Source organism: Euphorbia lathyris, chromosome 9 (assembly GCF_963576675.1).
Source record: "Euphorbia lathyris chromosome 9, ddEupLath1.1, whole genome shotgun sequence".
NCBI classification, from domain to species: Eukaryota; Viridiplantae; Streptophyta; class Magnoliopsida; order Malpighiales; family Euphorbiaceae; genus Euphorbia; species Euphorbia lathyris.
The window spans coordinates 6447490-6456181 of record NC_088918.1 but is presented as its reverse complement, the minus strand read 5'-3'; the positions used below and the strand labels follow the sequence as shown (position 1 = coordinate 6456181).

Genomic DNA, 8692 nt, shown 5'->3' with positions numbered 1-8692 from the left:
CCGGAGTTCGATTCAAAGTTAATGGTAATCGATGTAAAATCTATTACGAAAATATTTCCCAACTAGGAATTGAGTTCGTAACAAGATTGTCTGACGTATAAATTACTCAGTTTTTCTTACACAGTTTATTTTGTTTTATTGTTTTTATATTTTTGTTCATTTATTTTATTTTATTTTGTTATATTTTATTTTATTTTATTTTATTTTTTCCAAAATGCCATTTTTATGATTAGATGACTTTATGTTATGATTTAAATGCATAAAATATTTCTATTTCATGATTTTAGATTTAATTTTTAGGAAATTAAGATGAATTTGAAGTTTCAGGCAATTCTCTGCCGAGAATTTAGAATTCCCTCGAGAATCCTCTTTTTTAGAACAGTCCAAATAGGTTAGGATTTCTCTGTTCATACCGAGAATTTTAAATTCTCTACCGTGAATCGGGAGGTAGCTTAGACGCCTGATTTCCGCAAGGAAATCAGCGTGTCGCGACCGCGGCTTTGCCATTCGCGGTCGCGACACGCGTGTTTCCTGCACTATCAGGTCTGAAACACTCTAACCCTTTCGACGAACCTCTTGGCAAACGAAACATTAAGTTTCTTCATTCTCGAAAGGTGCAATTTATACCTTTTCATAATTAAAACAATACCTCTTTTCATCTTAAACTCTTATAAATTAATCCTAGAGGATTCAAGTTCTGTTACAATTCTTTTCATCTTTGTCAGAACTCTGATTTTCTTCGCAAACACCGTTCTTTGCTAAAGTAACACAAACTTTGCACCATGCCTACCAAGAACAAACCATCTAGGCACAATGCTGCCTCAATCAACAAACGCCCAGACTTATCCAAACGATATGGGGCGCCTTTTCCTATCTTCAGTCACGATGAAGGTAGGCGTTATTGGAATCACCGTTACAAATTCTTCACCGGAATGTTGTATATGGATGAATTTCTTAATAGACAATTAGGCATTTCTGATGACATGAGCCGCTATATGGAGCGCCTAGGGTGGACAAAATTCGCCCAAATGCGATTTCCAATAATAGGCGACTGGATACTCGAATTCTTCTGTACCGTGCGTTTCACTAATAAACGACGAGTACGTCTCAGTTTTCGTCGAGAAGGCAAAATCTTCACTTTCGGCTATCCTGAGTTGCATGCTTGGTTTGGTTTTCCCCCGAGGGATACAATCAAACATCATCCTGAAAGAGACATGACATCCTCGGACATTTGGAGAATGCTCACTGGATTCTGGCGATTCAATTCAAAACTCGCCTATAATCACTCTTTTCGCTCCAACTCCATGCTGTATTTACACAAATTTCTGTGTCACAGTTTATTCGGGCGCACATTCAGTAGTGTGGTTCGTGACACAGATTTATATGTTCTTGGAGATATATTCCAGGGAAATGCAGTGGATTCTTCCAAAATTCTGATGGAAGGTCTTGTCGCCGCCTCTCGATCCAAAGATAAGAAGATTGGGTTCGGCAATATAATCTGTGGAATAATTCTCGGTTCAAAGGGTACTATTGATATCTGTTAAGCCCAAAATATACCTAAAATATCATTAACATTTACATCATTTTTATTACGAATTTGTGTTATTTATATCTGTTTAGATTACTTTTACTTTCGAATATCTTTCTTTCTTGCAAGGTACTTGAATATTTGGTAAAATCCAAATAGGAACGAAAAAGGATCTAAAATAGAAGGAAAACCCTTCAAAAAGGAGTCAAAGACGACGTAAATCGAAAGCGCCAAGTCGAGAACACAAACGAAAGCAAGAAGTAAGAAAACCTGCCGGGCCGCGACAGTGGATCCCAGACCCGCGGCCGCGACACGCGCGGTACAACCAATTCTCCCCTTCGTCCATCGCTCAGCTCAGTGCTACGTCATTCACGGCCGCGGATTACTATCCTCGGTAAGTGCAGAAATTCACCAAGAGCATTTAACACATGCTGAAAATCCAAGAAACGCGTTCGTTCAAGTGGATAAAGACGTCCTTTCACAACGGACACGACTCTTAACCAACGGATACATCACTTCAAACACAACCCTTCAACATCTATAAATAAAGAGTTGATGTTGAGAAAAAGTGTAATGAAATGCTATAATATAGATATAGAAATCAGAGCGTAGAACTTATGTCGAAGTTCTAAGTAAAAACATTTCGAGAGTTAGAAATTAGATTCTGTACAAAACAAGATGAGGTACACATATTGTTTATAGTTTAATTACAACTCAGTAGCATTTAGACATTGTTCCAGTTTTAGTTTGCATCATGGTAGTGGCCGACCGAATCCCTATTACGAAGTTACAGCGAGAAGATTGAGTAAAGTGTTCGCCCCTGAGCCTGACAACCTCCTAAGGAAACCCAAGGAAGCGGAACCGATCAAGCCCTTCACTTGCACGCCCTCGAAGAACTCGATGCTCCTTATTCTCTGTAAACTTGTATCAATTTATATTTCATCTAATAAAGTCCGTTCTATTCGACAAATCGTTATGCAGCACTTATGGTAACCAATCCAATATAAGTGAGGCTGGTGTTTTCATTAATATGCACTTGAATTCAAAATCATTACAAGGAAACTTTGTTGAACACTTAGGCAAATTATCATCTCGAAAGAGTGTTAATTTGAGTAAGGGCAACTATCCCGAAAGGGTTTTGTCGCGTTCAAAGCCAATTAATTAGAGGTTCCATCATTTATTTCATCATCATAATAATACAAAGTTTAAGTTGTTTTCTTTGCTTAATGCAAATGAACAAATTCATTCCTTTTTCTAATAAGTTCTAAATGTTCCTGTTTTGTAAAATTCATCCTTAAAAGCAGAAGATCTTTCTAACAATCGATTTATTCTAAATATATAATCTTATTCCAGCATTTTCAAATACTCAAAGTTTTCAAATTCAATCAAATAAATTTCCTAAATTCAATTAATCCAATTTTCACTTTTTATTTACATTTTATAAATCTAACAAGTTCGAAATTAAAGATTCAAAAATAAGTTTTTCATTAAAAAACGTATCTCTGTGGGATCGATATTTTTATTACTACAAGCGAAACCGTGCACTTGCGGAAATCGCTCAACAAGTTTTTTGGCGCCGTTGCCGGGGATACGCAAAATTTTTTGACAAAATTTTTATTTTTCGCATTTTATTTTCGAATCTAGGTTTATACATTATTTTTATACAACTTTTATACTTTATTTATTTTCAGTTTTATAATATATTTGCTTTCAATTTTGTTTTGAAGGTAGTTTGGCTCGTGTTACAATTTCAAGTTGATGCGCAGTTCACGAAATTCGGGCACGCCACCAGATCCTTTTAATCCAGAAATTGAAAGAACACTTAAGAAAAATAAGAAAAATAACAAAAACAAAGACAAAACACCCTTAAAAACTAAAGTAGTCCAGCCAGAAATTATGGCCGATCCACCGACACTTATGGATTACGCTAGGCCAGGAATGGTCGGTGTAACTAATAGTGTAGTTAGACCCCGTATAAACGCAAATCAATTTGAAATTAAGCCTGCTTTGCTTAATATGTTGCAAAACAACGTAACGTTTTACGGATTGCCTAACGAAAACCCTAATGCACATTTGACAAATTTCTTAGAAATTTGTGACACTTTTAAAATTACTGATGTAACAGCAGAAGCAATCAAACTTCGCCTCTTTCCTTTCACTTTGAAGGATAAGGCAAAAATTTGGTTAACTTCTATGCCTGCTGCAACATTTGAAACTTGGGACCAATTAGCCCAAGCATTTTTACAAAAATATTTTCCCTTAGCAAAAACCGCAAGAGTCATCAAAGAGTTGACATCTTTCACACAAAATGATAATGAAACTCTTTATGAAGCTTGGGAACGTTTTAAAGAACTTCAACGTTTATGCCCACACCACCAATTGCCAGATGCACTTTTAATGCAGACATTCTATAATGGATTAAATCCTACGACTAGAGGTTCATTAGATGCTATGTCTGGAGGGTTATTTATGAAAAAGACATCCGCCCAAGCAAGAGAACTTTTGGAGGAAATGGCAATCAACAGCAGTATGTGGCCCGCAGAGCGTGGACATATACCAACGGCGAAACCATCATCCTCATGTACATCATCGGTTAAAGGTATAATGAATCTTGATCCTGTAGCAATGTTACAAGCCCAATTTTCTGCCTTATCGCACAAAATTGATAAATTTATGGCACCATACGATCCTAATGATCCGATCCAGAGAGACATTGACTACGAAGGTATGAATGAGATAGAACAGGTAAATTTTGTCCAAGGACAAAACCAAACTACTAATCCTTATTCTAATACTTATAATCCTGGATGGAGAAATCATCCTAACTTTAACTGGAAAGATGGTAATAATAATAATAATGCAAATGCTAATCAATATCGTATAAATAATTATCAAAATCAAACAAGAGATACGATTAGCACTTTATCTTCAAAAATCGACAAATTTATAGATGCTATGAATGGAAAGGTAAGTAATCAAGACGATGGTTTTAAACGGATCGAAAATAAATTCGATCAGCTTATCAAAAACCAATCATCTAGCATCCATAATTTGGAGGTTCAAATTGGACAACTTGCTAAATCAATTCCATCCCGCAAAGAGGGAAGTCTTCCCAGCCAAATGGAAGAAAATCCGAAAGAGCATGTTAAGGCTATCACTCTTCGTTCGGGGAAAAACTACTTAGGTCCGGAAATGCCCGGAAATTCAACTTTACCTGGAAATGATTTACCAAAATCCAAAGAAGATACATTAAAACAAAAAGATACACCAATTGACTCTAATCCGAAACCCTTTATACCAAAGCCACCTTTTCCACACAGGGTCCGAAATAAGGACCATGATAAACAACTGTTATCATTTTTGGACAAACTTAAAAATTTACATATAAATTTAACATTCATGGATGCGATTACGCAAATTCCTAACTATGGAAAATTCTTGAAAGATTTAATTTCAAAAAAGATTAGTTGGGAAGGAATTTCATCCATTTCTCTTTCTGAAGAATGTAGTTCGATAGTATCAAGCAAATTACCTACTAAACTCAAAGATCCCGGATGTTTTACCATTCCGTGTACATTGGGAAACATGGAATTCCCAAGTTGTCTTTGTGATTTAGGAGCTAGTATAAACTTGATGTCATTGTCTATTTTTGAAAAATTAGGTTTAGAAGAAGACATCAAGCGTACCAATATGGTTTTGCAATTAGCGGATCAATCCACTAAAAGACCATATGGTATAATTGAAGACGTTTTGGTAAAAGTTGACAAATTTATTTTTCCAACCGATTTTGTTATCTTAGATTTTGCTTATGATGCTAATTGTCCGCTAATCTTTGGTAGACCATTCATGAACACGGGACGTGCTCTAGTTGATGTGTCGGAAGGAAAAGTAGTTTTACGAATAGGTGACGATAAGATCGAGTTCGATATGAATTAAGCGATGAAATACCCTATGGAGGATTTTGCTTGCATGAAACTTGATTTAATTGAAGAATGTGTTAATAAAATTGTTCAAAAGAGAAGAAATAATGGAACCTATAATGGGTGAAGAATTAGAAGATAAGGACCCAGAGCCTTTGATTCGAGAAGATGGACCAGTTCCGCCTTCAGTAATAGTTCCACCTAAATTAGAACTTAAAGAGTTACCAAACCATTTGAGGTACAACAAAGAATATTGGGCTAGTAGGGAACTTAACAAAATTTATTACGAAAATATTTCCGAAATAGGAACTAATTTCGTAACAAGATTTCCTGACATTTAAATCATTTCATTTTTCTTTTATTATTTTTATTTTTATTTTTATTTTTATTTTTATTTTTGTTTTGTTTTAGATTATATCATTTTATTAGAATTTTAGATATATAAAAAATATATTCAAGTCATGATTTTAATTAATTTTTAGGAATTTCATAAAAGTTAGAAAATTCAGTGATTCTCAGTTGAGAATTTCATATTCTCAGTTGAGAATTCACATATATGAAATTCTTAATGAGGTAGAAATATTTCTGGACTTATAGAGAATTTCAAATTCTCAGTTGAGAATTTAGGCATGGCTAGAAGTCAGGAAAATTTCTGGACTTGTAGAGGATTTCAGATTCTCAGTTGAGAATTCTGATTGAAAATTGAAGGGAAAATTTCTGAACTTACCGAGGATGAGGATTCACGGTAGAGGATCAGGAGTTTAGAGTTTTGACAACTGATTTTCGCAGGAAAATCAGCGTGTCGCGACCGCGGGTCAGCATCCACGACCGCGACACGGGGGAAATTTTGCCCAGATTGGACCTTTTCTCAGCAGTTGTAACTATTCAGAATGAAACACTAAGTTTTTCTCATTTCTAAAAGGTTTGTTTCATGCCTTTTCACTTCGAAACAACACCTCTTTTCATCCTAGGATCTGATATATAGGTACTAGAGGTCCAGTTTTCTGTCACTTTCTTTTTCATCTCTATCAGAACTGTCTCTGATTTTCTTACCATTCATAAAATCCAAACACTAAGTTCAGAACTTTTCTTCCTTACTCTTTCCAAAAATCATGGCTTCCTCAAACACTTCATCTAAGAAAGTTATTACTTCACGCAATAAACATGTGGATATATCAGAGCGTTATGGATGTAACTTTCCTATCTTCAATCACGATAAGGGAAGGCGCTTCCTGAAACTTCGATACACTTTCTTTGTTGGAATGCTGTACATGGACGACTTTCTTAATGATCAATTAGGAATTAAGGAAGATATGAGTCGTTACATGGAGCGACTAGGATGGACCAGATTTGTCGATATGAAGTTTCCTATAATTGGAGACTGGGTGTTAGAGTTTTTCTGCACTGTGCGTTTTGTTAACAAGCGTCGTGTGCGTCTCAGTTTTCGTCGGGATGGCAAAACTTTCACTTTTGGATATCCTGAATTGCATGCTTGGTTTGGTTTTCCTTTGAAGGATACTACCAAATGCCATCATGGAAGAGATATGACGTCCACTGATATTTGGCGAATGCTCACCGGTATCTGGCCTTTCCACCCAAAACTTGCCTATAATAAGTCTTTCAATTCCAACTCTATACTATATTTGCATAAGTTTCTGAGTCACAGCCTGTTCGGTCGCACGTTCAGTAGTGTCGTCCAAGAATCTGATCTTTATGTCCTTGGCGATATATTTCAAGGCAATGTGGTTGATTCTTCAAAAATTCTGATGGAGGGTCTTGTTGCCGCATCTAGATCCAAGGCTAAGAAGGTTGGGTTTGGGAATATTATATGTGGAATAATTCTAGGGACCAAGGGAAGTATTTCTGTTCCTTGGAGTGATGCTGAATCTTTCCCGATGCTAGACTATGAATTTTTAGAATTTGAAGGTCTAGTGAAGCGAGTTTTTCGATCAGGACCAAATTTTCTTTCTGCACAAGAACGACAAGCCTTCGTGCAGCTGAAAATTGATCGATTTAGGGCTAAGAAAATCCCGATTAAAAGGGACGAATTTTTAGCATAGTTTGTGTTTTATATTGTTTGTAAATATATGTACATAAATGTTAGTAAATAAAATTTCTTTTTGCACTATATTTCGATTTTGGTTATATGGTTGCATTTTAATTTCATGAATTTAGACCATTGAATCAATTAAATGCAAACTTAATCTATTCATGACTAATTAAATGTTAATAATTGCATTTCAAGTTCCTTAAATAAGATTCATTTAACTTAACTTAATGAATGCACATAAATGTTTCAATTAATTTTAGTTCCAAACATTTCATATACATAATTTTAACATTCATTAATTAATGCAATTTTTATTTTCATTTTCCATTACTAAGGATAAACCTTTGGTTTTCCTTATCATTTAATGATTTTCATTTATGTCTTAAGTACAGATTACATTTTTAAGGAGTTCAGGATAGGATTTATCAAGAAAATGCACGAAATGAAGTAAAAAAAGAAGAGCTGAATTTGGGAAGCTACGAGGTGATCCGCGACCGCGGATGCGCTTCCACGGTAACATCAGAAAAATTTCATAAAATTTCAGACACAAGATTCGCTGCCCAGCGCGATTCGCGGCCGCGAATGTTGGATTCTCGGTAACTTCAGATTTTTCTTCTCAAATTTCAGAGGATATGTTGGTTGAAAAACGCGATCCGCGACCGCGGATATACATCCACGACCGCGACACGCGTACTTCAGGCACTCCAGGTCTGGTTTTAGACCTATTTTTCCATTCTTCCTATACCTTTTCCTTTTCTATTTAACCTATACCTATTCTTCTTCCTATTCATCCTCTATTTACACCTTTTCCTATTCAACCTCTAACTATATTAATTACTCTTCCTATTTCAACTATACCTATCCCAATTCCTATTTCTACTCTAACTATTTACCTTGTTATTCAAACCCTATATATCCCTATTACCTACACACACCTTACATCACCTCCAATTTTAACCAATCCCCTACTCTTACCTCTTCCCAATACCTTACTTTTACTTTTCCCAATTTCATCATTACCCTTTTCAATCACCTACACCTTTCAACTTCAAGTCTCCACAACACCTCTACTTCATCTTCAACCTCAAGCTTTTCTCTCTTTTCATCTTTTTCATTTTTTTTCTCTACAACCCTAACATTCATAACACATAAACACCACAACCATGCCTAGAGCAAAGCGTGTTGGACACAAGC

General features: G+C 35.5%; 1 non-coding gene across 1 annotated transcript; it reads right to left on the bottom strand.

Moving 5' to 3' along the window:
• Positions 1–3802: 3802 nt before the first annotated feature.
• On the bottom strand, positions 3803–3909 carry LOC136207631 (small nucleolar RNA R71). Its single transcript, XR_010676762.1, has one exon. It is a non-coding gene; the product is annotated as a small nucleolar RNA R71 (small nucleolar RNA).
• Positions 3910–8692: the final 4783 nt, after the last annotated feature.